This window comes from Schistocerca serialis, chromosome 2, assembly GCF_023864345.2.
Source record: "Schistocerca serialis cubense isolate TAMUIC-IGC-003099 chromosome 2, iqSchSeri2.2, whole genome shotgun sequence".
In the NCBI taxonomy this organism is placed as follows: Eukaryota; Metazoa; Arthropoda; class Insecta; order Orthoptera; family Acrididae; genus Schistocerca; species Schistocerca serialis.
Genome location: NC_064639.1, coordinates 817,321,952 through 817,334,207, shown reverse-complemented (window position 1 = coordinate 817,334,207; position 12,256 = coordinate 817,321,952). Strand labels below are relative to the sequence as shown.

The 12,256-nt window shown below is 40.8% G+C and overlaps 1 long non-coding RNA gene across 1 annotated transcript in view; it reads left to right on the top strand.

Moving 5' to 3' along the window:
* The window catches only part of LOC126458061 (uncharacterized), a 40,532-nt gene extending 29,107 nt beyond the window's left edge, over nucleotides 1-11,425 (top strand). Inside the window, exon 2 of the long non-coding RNA XR_007585570.1 lies at nucleotides 10,814-11,425. This is a non-coding gene — a long non-coding RNA (uncharacterized LOC126458061). The remainder of the gene's footprint in view (nucleotides 1-10,813) is intronic.
* The last annotated feature ends 831 nt before the right edge of the window (nucleotides 11,426-12,256 follow it).

Here is a 12,256-nt window from a genome sequence, read left to right as displayed (position 1 = left end):
TCTGATGCAAATGTGATGACACTGAAGAAACTTCAAGCTCGACTGAGTCGTGCTCGACCACATCGGCAAAAGCAGGTCATTTTGCTGCACGACCACATGTCAGTCAAAAAACCATGGAAGCGATCACAAAACTCGGATGGAAAACACTTAAAACAGCCACCTTACAGTCCTGACCTGGCTCCATGTGACTGTCATCTCTTTGGGAAACTGAAAGACTCTCTTTGTGGAACAAGGAAGATGATTACTCCCTTGTGCATGCTGCCAAACAGTGGCTCCAACAGGTTGGTCCAGAATTTTACCATGTGGGTAGACAGGCGCTGGTTTCAAGATGGAGTAAGGCAGTTGAGAGGGATGGAAATTATGTGGAGAAATGAAAATATTGTTCCTAAAGGATGTATCTACTCACTGTAAAAATTTTAAACATGTAGAATAAAAGATGGATTTAAAAAAAATAGTGTGCGTTTCTTTTGGAGTGACCCTCTTAATTTTAAGACTTAATAGAGTTGAAATACAAACTTTGCTTTTGGAATAATTAATCTCTAAATTCTAAAGGACAACACAGTAAGTTTATATTTCCCTTGTGTGTTCATATTTATTCCATTAGGTCCGAGAAAGTATAAAATGCAATCTCCAAGTGTGGACTGAGTATCTAAAAATTCCCCAATTGAAGGTTTTGAAAGGAATTTATCACTAATGTTAAAAGCGAGATAGTAGGTAACATACTTCTTGTTAGAATCCATGTAACCACACAAACACAAAAATGTATGGCTAAGCCTCACTACATCAGTGGAATTTTGAAAAATGAATTTCATTCAACTCTCCACATTGTTGGAGAGCTGGCAAAATAGTTAAAACTTCATTCACTTTGACATCAAATATGTGCTCTTTGTTTGCTTTGAATATCTTAATTCTGTCCAAAGATTTGAGGTCCATAACTTTGATTTCCTGGTCCCTTACCAGATTTTCTTTTCCCAGAAGAACTCCGACTAGTACCTATGCTCCGGGTTTAATTGAAGAGGAGTTGGGACAGAATAGCCAGTCCCAATCATCACCATCTTCACAAAAAATTTCAACATCTTCAAGTTCGTCATCATCAAGCACTGGCAATTGCTCATCATCTTCAGAATCGTCGGTCAGTTCTGTTTTTCTCTTCTTGTTGGTCTTATCCTTTTTTACCTCTATTTCTTCTCATCAGCTTCCTTCAATCAGTATAAATCTGTTTCATTTGTTGACTCTTCTCCATACTGAAGCTGTCACAAACAAGAATTGACCTTTGTTACAGTGGGGATGGAAGTTAATTTTGTGCCACTTTGCACAGCTTTGCAAAATAAACCTCTAAGACTTCTAGGAGAGAAAATAGGTTTGTCTTCTAAAGACTTCTTTTGAGATGAAACACAAGCACACAATTTTGTTCTTAAATCCAAGACATATGCTTACGGTATGCTATGGACAGAAATATTGCATAGGTTAGGCCTATATTATGAACAGCTGAAGGAGGCAGAAGGGGTTAGGTGTAAAGTCTGCCCTGTGGATCAGTAGGTGATATTCTGGGAGAGAAAGCACTTAGTATGTTATGAAGAAAATGTCTGGACTGTTGCAAGTCCGTAGTGTCAAATAAATCTTCAGAAAAATGTTTATAGTCAGCAGGAGTAATTCCATTGATAAGGAATCTACTTAATTTTTTCAGATGTTAGTGCAGTTGACCAAAGCTGAGCAAAGGCTTCAGCAAATAGGCTGACATGGTACATGCCCATCACATACCAGTATGGCACTTTCACTGGGTAATTGGTAATTTGTTGGACTCTTTTTGTATAAGGGGATAAAAGCTGTGATGGGCCACAGATGAAACTGGGGCGCCTCCACTCCCTCTCTTGTTCAAGCAGCATAAAGTGTCCCTGGGTAGACATTATATGATGCCCATTGAATTTGAGCTGCAGTACTTTTGTGTATGATCAGAAGTGTGAAGTAAGTACCATTTGCAGCAACATAGGCTAAACCAGTTCCTGGTTCCCTACCTGATCCACCTGGCACCCTATTCAGTGGCTTTCACTTTTACAAAGAGGTCTTACTCTAGGTGAGTCACTGCCAACCCCAAACTTGTCACAGTTGTGGACAGAGCATGTGTTTTTTATCCACACATTTCATTCACATTATTCAGTTTGTCGTAGAAGGGATGAATTACACATTGTTCTCTAGCATTCTTTGAGGACTTTTGAAACTGCTCAGGATTCTTCAAAGAAATGCAGAGGTTGCATTTCATAAAAGCATGATACAGTCCTCACCAGGTGAGCATCTTTGAATTAAGTTATTAGTAATTTCCTTTTAACACATGGTAGCAATGACTTTTTCTTCATCACCTGGATATCCTACTTCTACATGAGCTTTAAAATATTTGACCAGTATATAGAATATCAGATTTCATTTCTTCTTTTCATTCTTTAACTAGTTGTACTCAGCCACATGTTGCCACGTACACATTTTTGGTACATATGAGAATTGGATATACATTCTATTCTTCTTCTCCCACCCACCCCATCTCTGTCAATCTCCTCCTTCTTGCCCCCTCTCTTTGGCCATCTCCTCCTCTTTCCCTCACTATTTGTTCCTCTCCTCCTCTCTGTGTCCATCTTCCCCCTCCCCCTCACTCTCTCCAATCCCCTCCCCCCCTCCACAATCTCAACCTCCATCTCATTCTTTCTGCTCTCTGTGTCCATTTCCTCCCATCCCTCTGTCCATCTCCTCTCTCACTCTGACCTTGAGCCTTGTTTATTGTTATTACAAATTTAGATTCTGTAGTGGTATTTTAACCATAAGCTGATGAAACTGAAGTAGAACTTCCCTGTTTTCTATGAAATTGTCACAGGAGTAGAATGAGAGAGAATATGTATGAGAGAAAAATTTGTCTAATGGCTTAAATACCCCACTGTCGTAGTTAAAACCAGCTACGTCAAAATTTCACATTTGTACAGCTGAGTGTCAGTTTTAACAGAAAACCTGTAAGTTGTTATTTAAAAAAATAATTATGAAGTCTTACTTTTATCTGCATGTTTGCTAGAGTATTGTTTCAAATTTAAAGTAAATTGGTCAAGTACTCAAATCGATCAAGAATTTTTAGAGATTTTTGTTCACGACATTTCCCCTTTATATATTACGTATTTATTTATATACTGTATGTATTAAAATTGGTATGTAAAAATGCACATATTCACATGCAACATTGTATCAACATTTCAAAGTAATTAGTGAAGAACTTTTGGAGATTTAAGATTTAAAATGAACAAACATGAGATTTTTTGCTAACATCCTATCGCCTGTGTATATTATATAAATTGTGGTCAGAAACAGTCTGAAAAGCTTGAAAGGGTGTTGCGGTATAGGTTGTGCTGAGAAATAATCATTAAGAAAAAGTCTGTACTTTGCACTGTTTCTGAGTCAGTTGGCATAGAAGTTAGCTTATCAGGCTGTTGGATGTGCTAATTCAAGCAGCCTGCCGGATACAATTACCGGTAGTGTTAGCTGTTCTCATAGCATAAACATAGTGCATGAGACCGCTTGGCCTTTGGCTGAGGTTTAATCCTAATTATCATTCCAATTCTAGTTTTTGTATCACTCTCTTGTTCAATTTTAGGAAACCAAACTAAAAACATGTTTAGCAGCACAGTCTGGCGAGCTGCTTGAATTTGCACATGCGATGGTCTGATTGGCTTACTTAAATGCTAATTAACTCAGAAATGGTGTAATGTATGGAATTTTTTTCTTAGCAATAAGTTCTCAGCACAACCTACCCTGCAATACCCTTTCAAGCTTTACAGTCTGTTTCTGACCACCAGTATATATTTATACACCATATGTCATTGGGGCTTCAGTAGGTATATAAAAACATGCCTGTATTTGCATTTGCATGCAACATTCTGTCAGACTTTGAAAGCAGTTGATGTAGAACTTTGAGATTTAAGATTTGAAGAAATGCCCATAAGCTATGTCTTCTTCCCTAAATATTTTCACTTTATTTATAATGTCATGCACAGCCCCTCACTCATTGTTTTCAGTGTAGCTGCAGTCGACACAGTTTTTAATGTAGGTATGCGACTTTTTCCAAAACCTGATTTGGAATAATATATTGTTTTCCAGTCGTCACTCATTTTCTGCACTCAATTACCCACTTTGTAAAATTTTAGGGGGAAAATGTAAACATGCTATGGTTCTCATGTAGTTTGAAAGTAAATAATTTTATTGTTGTATTCTGGTTTGGGAGTGATAAATAAATAAACAACAATAATGCATGTGTTTGAATTACCCATAAATCAAGGAAAAACACATTATTTTCTTTTTTTAGGAATTGGGAACTAACAAACTACTAGAAGACCAATATAAAAAGCTCAACTGTGAACAAGATTTAAAAAAGAAAAAGAGAAAGAAAGTGATATCAAAATTTAGGAAAATGGTTGAATACAATGCTACCAACAATTACACCAATTTATTTCCAACAAAATTGCATACCTCAAATAATGGAAAATCCAGGATGGAATGTAACAATACCAGAGAAGGAAAGTTACTACTCACCAAATAGCAGATATACTGAGTCACGATAGCCACAACAAAAAGATTCACACAATTGCAGCTATCAGCCATTAAGGCCTTTGTCAGCAGTAGACACACACACACACACACACACACACACACACACACTCAAACGCAAACGCAACTTGCACACATCTGCAGTCTCAGAGAACTGAAACCACACTGCGAGCAGCAGCACCAGTGCATTATGGGAGTGGTGACTGGGTGGGGGTAAGGAGGAGGCTGGGGCGGGGAGGGGGAGGGATAGTATGGTGGGAGTGGCAGACAGTGAAGTGTTGCAGTTTAGACAGAGGGCAGGAGAGAAGGTGCGGAGGGGGGGGGGGGGGGGAGAGGGATGTAGCGGAAAGAAGAGAAATAAAAGGAAATCAAAAGACTGGGTGTGGCAGTGAAATGACGGCTTTGTAGTGCTGGAATGGGAACAGGGAGGAGGCTGGTGTTGGTGGGAAGGATCCATATGGCACAGGCTGTGAAGCAGTCATTGAGGTGAGGGATAGCATGTTTGGCAGCGTGTTCAGCGACAATGTGGTCCACTTGTTTTTTGGCCACAGTTTGTCTGTGGCCGTTCATGCGGACAGACAGCTTGTTGGTTGTCATGCCTACATAGAATGCAGCACAGTGGTTGGAGCTTAGCATGTAAATCACATGACTGGTTTCACAAGTAGCCCTGCCTTTGAGGGGTTAGGTGATGTTAGTGACCGGACTGGAGTAGGAGGTGGTAGGAGGATGTATGGGAGAGGTCTTGCATCTAGGTCTGTTCCAGGGGTATGAGCCATGAGGTAAGGGATTGGGAGCAGGGGTTGTGTAAGGATGGACGAGTATATTGTGTAGATTCGGTGGACGGCAGAATACCACGGTAGGAGTGGTGGGAAGGATAGTGGGCAGGACATTTCTCATTTCAGGGCATGATGAGAGGTAATCGAAACCCTGACGGAGAATGTAATTCAGTTGCTCCAGTCTTGGATGGTACTGAGTTATGAGGGGAATGCTCCTCTGTGGCCAGACTGTGGGACTTTGTGAGGTGATGGGAGACTTGAAAGATACGGCATGGGAGATTTGTTTTTGTACGAGGATGGGAGGATAATTACGGTCAGTGAAGGCTTCAGTAGACACTCGGTATATTTTGAGAGGGACTGCTCGTCACTGCAAATGCGACGACCACGGGTGGCTAGGCTGTACGGAAGGGACTTCTGGGTATGGAATGGGTGGCAGCTGTCAAAGTGGAGGTATTGCTGGTTGTTAGTAGGTTTGATATGGACAGAGGTACTGATGTAGCCATCTCTGAGGTGAAGGTCAACATCTAGGAAGGTGGCTTGTTGGGTTGAGTAGGACCAGGTGAAGCAAATGGGGGAGAAGTTGTTGAGGTTCTGGAGGAATGTGAATAAGGTGTCCTCACCTTCAATCCAGATAGCAAAGATGACATCAGTGAATCTGAACCAGGTGAGGGGTTTAGGATTCTGGATTTTTAGGAAAGATTCCTCTAGATGGCCCATGAATAGGTTAGCATAGGATGGTTCCATGTGGGTGCCCATAGCTGTACTGCGGATTTGTTTGTAGGTAATGCCTTCAAAGGAGACGGGTGAGGGTATAGTTGGTCATGGAGACTAGGAAGGAGGTTGTTGGTTTGGAATCCAAAGGACATCTGGAAAGGTAGTGTTCGATAGCAGTAAGGCCATGGGCATTAGGAATGTTAGTGTACAGGGAGGTGGCATCAATAGTGACAAGCAGGGCACTGTGTGGTAAAGGGACAGGAACTGTGGAGAGTCATTTGAGGAAATGGTTGGCATCTTTTATATAGGAGGATAGGTTCTGGGTAATAGGTTGAAGGTGTTGGTCTATGAGAGCAGAGATTTTCTCAGTGGGGGCACAGTAACCAGCCACAAGGGGGTGTCCTGGGTGGTTGGGTTTATGGACTTTAGGAAGCATGTAGAAGGTGGGAGTACGGGGAGTTGTAGGGGTAAGTAGAGAGATGGACTCTGGGGAGATGTTCTGGAATGGGCCTAAGGATTTGAGTAATGGCTGGAGATCCTGCTGGATTACTGGAATGGGCTCACTGTGGCATGGTTTGTAGGTGGAAGTATCTGACAGCTGAAGGAGTCCTTCTGCCACATAATCCTTGCGGTTCAAAACAGCGGGGGTGGAGCCTTTGTCAGCAGGTAGGATTATAAGGTCGAGATCAGTCCACCATCTAAAAACTGATGGCTAATGGCTGAAAGCAAGGGGCAACTACAGCCATAATTTTTCCCGAGGGCATGATGGGTAGATCACTTAACTAATGAGGAGGTATTGAATAGAATTGGGGAGAAGAGGAGTTTGTGGCACAACTTGACTAGAAGAAGGGATCGGTTGGTAGGACATGTTCTGAGGCATCAAGGGATCACCAATTTAGCATTGGAGGGCAGCGTAGAGGGTAAAAATCGTAGAGGGAGACCAAAAGATGAATACACTAAGCAGATTCAGATGGATGTAGGTTGCAGTAGGAACTGGGAGATGAAGTAGTTTGCACAGGATAGAGTAGCATGGAAAGCTGCATCAAACCAGTCTCAGGACTGAAGACCACAACAACTACAACAACAACAACAGTACCTCCGTGCATATCAAACCTACTAATCACCAGCAATACCTCCATTTTGACAGTTGCACCCATTCCAAGTTGACCAAGAAGTCCCTTCTGTACAGCCTAGCCACCCGTGGTCGTTGCATCTGCAGTGACGAGCAGTCCCTCTCAAAATATACCGAGGGTCTCACTGAAGCCTTCAGTGACTGTAATTATCCTCCCATCCTTGTACAAAAACAAATCTCCCGTGCCTTATCTTTCCAGTCTCCCACCACCTCCCAAAGTCCCACAGTCCGGTCACAGAGGAGCATTCCCCTCGTAACTCAGTACCATCCAGGACTGGAGCAACTGAATTACATTCTCCGTCAGGGTTTTGATTACCTCTCATCATGCCCTGAAATGAGAAATGTCCTGCCCACTATTCTTCTCACCACTCCTACCGTTGTATTCCGCCATCCACCGAACCTACACAATATACTCATCCGTCCTTACACAACCCCTGCTCCCAATCGCTTACCTCATGGCTCATACCCCTGGAATAGACCTAGATGCAAGACCTCTCCCATACATCCTCCTACCACCATCTACTCCAGTCCAGTCACTAACATCACCTATCCCATCAAAGGCAGGGCTACCTGTGAAACCAATCATGTGATTTACATGCTAAGCTGTAACTACTGTGCTGCATTCTATTTAGGCGTGACAACCAACAAGCTGTCTGTCCGCATGAACGGCCACAGACAAACTGTGGCCAAAAAACAAGTGGCCCACCCTGTTGCTGAACACACTGCCAAACATGACGTCTCTCATCTCAATGACTGCTTCACAGCCTGTGCCATATGGATTCTTCCCACTAACACCAGTTTTTCTGAATTGTACAGGTGGGAACTTGCCCTGCAATACAACCTACGTTCTCGTAACCCTCCTGGCCTCAACCTTCGTGTCACTGTCCTCACCCATCCAGCCCCCTCCCTGTTCCCACTCCAGCACTACACAGCCGTCATTTCACCGCCACACCCAGTCTTATAGTTTCCTTTTATTTCTCTCCTTTCCGCTACTTACCTCCTCCTCCATCTGCACCTTCTCTCCCGTCCTCTGTCTAAACTGCAACACTTCACTGTCTGCCATTCCCACCATACTATCCCTACCCCTCCCCGCCCCAGCATCCTCCTTATCCCCACCCAGTCGCCACTCCCATTATGCACTGATGCTGTTGCTTGCAGTGTGGTTTCAGCTCTCAGAGACTGCAGACGTGTGTGCAAGTTGTGTGTGTGTGTGTGTGTGTGTGTGTGTGTGTGTGTGTGTGTGTACTGCTGACAAAGGCCTTAATGGCCGAAAGCTATAATTGTGTGAATCTTTTTGTTGTACCTGTCGTGACTCAGCATCTCCGCTATATGGTGAGTAGTAACTTTCCTTCTCTAAAATTGTATACCTGCTGTTTCCAGTTACACTTAGTTTGTCAATACACCACCTGATCCAAAATGAAAGTGGGAAAATGAGAAGTAACAACCTTGGATGAATATTGTTGAAGACTATAATGCTTGGAAACATCATTAACTCATTAGTGGATATCATATGGTTGATGATGATGGCAACAGTGGTTTGAATCAGTGCTTTGTATCTATAAAACTGTTCTTAGAGATTTTGTAGGTATGAATTCCAAAGCTTTATCAAAATTATCAAGCTTATCCCAGATATAATGGTGACTCACACTGAATGCTCTTTCTATAATTTTATTCTTCACAAATTGCAAATGCCCAGTGTATCAGTGTTATGAAAAGTTGCTACTCATCATATAGCAGAGATGCTGAGTTGCAGATAGGCACAACAAAAAGACTGTCCCAAATAAGCATTCGGCCCACAAGGCCTTTGTCAAAAATAAACGTGCACGCGCGCACACACACACACACACACACACACACACACACACACACGACTGCAGTCTCACTCCCCCCCTCCTTATTGCTGCTTTTGTTTAAGGCGACAGTTGCATTCGCAGTCATGTGTTTGTGAGGTGTATGTGCTTAAGTGAATGTGTTATGTTTTCTTTTCTGAGAAATGTGTAACAGTCTTTTTGCTGTGCCTGTCTGCAACTCTGCATGATGAGTAGCAATCTATCCTTTTCCTTATATTGGTGGTATTCCAACATGGAGTTTCCATTGTTTGATACAGTGAAATATGATGTACATGACAAAACTAGTAAGCTATATGTTTCCTGTATGTAGGTACATTTACTTTGTTAGTTCTTAATGCTTCATAGCAGTATATGAGTGCCTTTGCAAGCCAATATGTGTTGATTATGTAAGTTTTGTTATCAAAATTCTATTTATGCTCTTAGATGTAATCAAATTGTAGTATTTGTACTCTTTATGATTCATTTATAGTTTCTTGACAATTACTTTCCTGTATTAATGCACACTAGACTACTTCACATCCCTGAAGCCTTTCTTTCATGATAATGTTCACTGGACACGTCTCAATGATCTCTTCCTGTCAGCATTGTTCAGCAGTCTTCCTTCATTTCCCACTAAATGTTCATTCAGTCCATGTTTTTCAAAAGCCTCTTTTCATTAAGCAAAATATTAAATGGGAATATATTTTTCCCATCAACACACAGCATACAGCCACACTGTTGCAGCAGAATTGTGTCTTAAAAAGTTTCATCCTGTCTTCATGTAAAATAGTCTGCATTCCTCCTCCCCCCCCCCCCCCCCCCCCCTCCGCCCCCTTTTCTCCATGCTCTCCACTCCTGAACCATCTGGTGACAGACTAACGAAACATTTTTTTTTAGTTGAGTGGTTGTTCTCCATCCTATCTCGAAAACTGCAGTAGTGTTCTCTTTGGAGAGTAATCATTGCAGTATGAGCCTGTCACCTTAGATTAGCTCCAGAGTGGTTGCAGTAGCCCACGAAGAATATATTGCAGAGAGCATCTTTCGATATCTGACAATACAATAAACAAAATGTTTGCCCACTGTATTATATCTTTGATCTATAAGGGTTTCTGTTGTGAGTATCCAATGTCTCCAGTATTTCACTTTTGAGAGCCAAACTTAGGAAACAGAGGAAAAACAATACCATTGGTACCAAAACAGCTTACTGCCATCATTGGTCTCTTCTCCATTTTATCCCACAGTCTTTTTAACTTTGTTATTTTGTGTGGCATCCCACTTCCACCATCATTCAACTTTGTTTGCATTTTCGTACTCCCTGTTTCTGTCTGCAGCCTTTAACTGAGCTCTTCAACCTTGACCTGTTATTACTTACCAGCACGTATTATTAGGAAATTTGTAACAGTTTTAGTCCATTTTTACCTTCTAGTTTTTCTCTCTATGGAACCAAAATTTTGAAACATTTTGTATTTCCTATCTCCTATCTTTTTACTCAGCCATGCTTTTATATTTGTGTGTAACCACTGTCTGTAAGAAACACTTATCCATAGGTGTAGATCTCAAATCCCCATCCACCCATCTTTTGTTTTCTTAGATTACATGAGGCGAGTCCAGAATGAGCGTGTAAAAGTCACAACCAATTCCTTTCCTCATCCTTGCCCACTCTGAGCTATTGTTTAATCCCTAGTGCCATTGTCATTAAGAGTGATACCATGTTGTTATTGTTTCTTCCAATACTTCCATCAGACATCTTAGTAGATAACATTTTCTTTATCTCTGTGTTGCAGCATTATGGAACGTGGTGAGGAGAACTGTCAGAGCTATATAGAAGCTCATAAGGAGTGCATGAGGAAAATGGGATTCAATATCTAAAAGTGTAACTGTAAAAACATGTTTCTTCTCCATAAATTATTCATCATTCATTAACATTAAGTTTTAGTGCTATTCCTTCAACTCTGATATGAGAAAAACATTAATAGCTCATTGTGCTGGATGGTTAAAGATTTGTTGAGACAACAATTTGGAAAATGTGTTGTCCAATGAAACCATTATATGGAACAGTACCTACTTAATACCAAATGAGTCCCTACACAAAATTGTTTCCTTAGTTACCTTTGTCTTTAATTTCTAGTCAATGCATAAAAGTTAGTTGTAAAGAAAGCGATGTTTCATTTAAGATGGGATTGGAAAAATGCATGCAGTTACTGCATCTCACAAGCAGATTGTATATTGAATTGACATATAATTGTAGTGTAAATAATTCATTAATGATCTAAGACCTGTACAGATGAAATAATCTATACTGACAGTTTCTTGTTTGTCAGGCAGTGTGATAGTTTTGTGTCTGTTCTGCAGAATTCGCTGTTGCATTATTAACTAAATAAAATGTTGTTATAGGAGTTAGTGTAATTTCTTCAGTATATAGACCCATTTCATACTTTCAAAGGAAGGAGTAAATGCAACCACTCTGTGTATAGCATGTTTTTGTGAAACAGTGGAAAATCTAGGAGTAATAATGACAATATTGTGAAAATTGCTACTCACCACATAGCAGATATGTTGAGTCGCAGATGCACAAAAAGAAAATACTGCTAAACGTAAGCCAGAAGGCTTTCTTTTGAAATTGACAACATAGGCACACACATTCAAGAAAATGCAGCTCACACACTCGTATATGGTCATTGGGTTTCTTTACTCCTTCCATTATTTGTATTCTCCTCAAGACTTTCCACTTCACACTTTTGGAGAATACCATCTTATCCTTTTGAATCCTGTCAGGTTTGTCGTGGTGAAACAGGAGCATTTGAATTAATGTGCTCGTAGGTGAACAGTAATTGACTGAGACACATTAGATAATGCCTCACATTTTCAATCTTACATATTTTACACCTGTATTTCAAGCTGTCCTTATAACTGTGTCCCAAAATTTTTCTCAGAGCATATTTATTAAAAACAGTTAGAATTTTTGGAAAGTTAGATGTATGTGATAAAAATCATTGCAGTTGATTACTGAATCAAGTTTGGAACCTGCATATTTCATTAAAGGTACATAAAGTTTCTTGTATTTTCTTACCAAGCTCTTGTGCAGTGATTTTACTTTCATACATGAAGAAAATTCTGCTGATGTATTTCTGTAGTGACAGTGTTGTCTCTCTTCTTTCTTGACCATGTCACCAAGAATTTTAAATAATGAACTTTTCTTCTCAGCATTGCGTAACGAGAAGGACCCG